At 38.5% G+C, this 1983-nt stretch overlaps 1 long non-coding RNA gene across 1 annotated transcript; it reads left to right on the top strand.

Moving 5' to 3' along the window:
* The first annotated feature begins 201 nt into the window (after positions 1-201).
* Positions 202-1146, top strand: LOC103094769 (uncharacterized). The gene is made up of 2 exons (XR_008918223.1): positions 202-262; positions 909-1146. It is a non-coding gene; the product is annotated as an uncharacterized LOC103094769 (long non-coding RNA).
* The last annotated feature ends 837 nt before the right edge of the window (positions 1147-1983 follow it).

Raw genomic sequence — 1983 nt, 5'->3', positions numbered from 1 at the left:
TGGGAAAAATACTTTCAACTTAGAGTAGAAGGACCTGACTTCAAATCTTGGTTCTGTGACTTCATGCAAATGACTTAGTTTCTAAGGAATTCAGGTTCTTCATCTATAAAATGAGGCAATTAAGTAGATACTCTGGGGTCCGAGTAATCATGACTTTTCTGTCCCAGTATGTTTTAATTTAATTTAATTTATTTATTTTTAGGAAACCTTTACCTTATGTCTTAGAAGCAATGCTGTGTGCTGGCTCCAAGGCAGAAGAGTGGTAAGGGCTAGACAATGGGAAATAAGTGACTTTGTCACATCACTAGGAAGTGTCTATGGCCAGACTTGTATCTAGGACCTCCTATCTCTAGGCTTGGCTCTCTCTCCAATATATAAGTGCACCCCCCTATACACACCGATCTAGTGTGTTCTGACAATTCCCTCCCTGACAAGCCATTTCAAAATGGGGCATGAATACCTCCCAGGGTATAATTTTCTTCAGTTGATTGGCTTGGGGGCAGGAGATGCTTATGATGTACCATTCACAGACTAAATGTCGAAAGCAATTCCTTTGTAACCTATAATGGGACAATAATTTGATCAAAGAAGTAACTATTTGCATTTCATAATGTTGAGTCTCTTTCCATGCCCCCAACACCCTTAACCCAATCCAATGTTAGTCAGTCATCAGGCGTTTATTTATTAAGCACCTGCTGTATATCAGGCAATGATGCTAAGGGTGGTTAAAGCTCACAACATCTATATATAGGATTCAACAGTTCGGTTCAAGAAACATTTCTTGAATTTTCCAAAACAAAGAAAAAAGAAAAGAAACATTCCTCAAATCCCTTTTATGCTCAAGACCATGTGTTAGGTGCCATGGATCGCAGGCATTTACTAATTTCTCTCTTTTGTCCACTTTATAGAAACTGTCCCAGAAGGTCACTATTGCTGAGACAATGCCAGATTAAGCTCAGAAGGATGTCATTAACACAATGCCTTACTCCAGGCTCACTTACACCATACATTGGAGTGGGGATGACACCAGCCTCTGCCACTTCTACTGTGCCCTTGCCTCATTTGCTCCTTTATATTTGCACACCGAACATCTTTCTCTTAATTGTTGACTGCTTGAACTGTGATTAAATGATGTGATTTCTCAAATGCTGAAGGACAATTTTGATCCATGCTCATGAAAGGGAAAGAACACACAACAGGACTGAGCATTTGATCCAGAAGAATTCTTGCCTCCGGTCCCAGCTGCTCAGATGGGGGTCTCTTTACAAAACAAAGAAATGAAGGTACCAAAAGGCACCAGCTATTTAGAGGATAGCCATTGAAGTCTAAATTCTGTAATAGGAATCAAGGGGAGATTACAAAGTGAAATTACAAAGAGAAACCAAAATCTAATAAGTGAGACAAGACAAACATGTACAAAAATAGAATCATATGATCCTAGATGAGGGCTATAAAGGACGTCAGAGGCCCTCCAGGCCAACTCCTTCACTTTTCAGATAAGGAAACTGAAACCCAGAGAGGTTAAGTGACTTCCCAAGGTCACACAAATTCCAAGGAGCCAAGCCAAAAATTCAAACCAGGTCCTTTGATTTCAAACCCAATGTTTTATTTTTTCCCACTGTATTATGATATATCTATATCTGTACCATACATACATACATGTACATATATATATACATATATATGTGTGTGTGTATATATATATATATATATATATATATATATATATATATATATACATTTTGTCTTTGTTGTCCAGCCATTTTTCAGTCTTGTCTGACTCTTCATGACCCCATTTGGGGTTTTCTTATAAAGATATTGGAGTGTATAGCCATTTCTTCACCTGGCTCATTTTACAGGTGAGAAATTGAGGCAAGCAGGGTTAAGTGACTTGATCACAATCACACAGTAAGTGTCTGAGGCTGGATTTGAACTCAGAAAGAGGAGTCTTCCTGACTTTAGGCATAGAGCTCTATCCATTGT

The sequence above is a fragment of the Monodelphis domestica genome, chromosome 1 (genome assembly GCF_027887165.1).
Source record: "Monodelphis domestica isolate mMonDom1 chromosome 1, mMonDom1.pri, whole genome shotgun sequence".
Taxonomy (NCBI): Eukaryota; Metazoa; Chordata; class Mammalia; order Didelphimorphia; family Didelphidae; genus Monodelphis; species Monodelphis domestica.
This window is presented reverse-complemented; position numbering and strand designations above follow the sequence as displayed.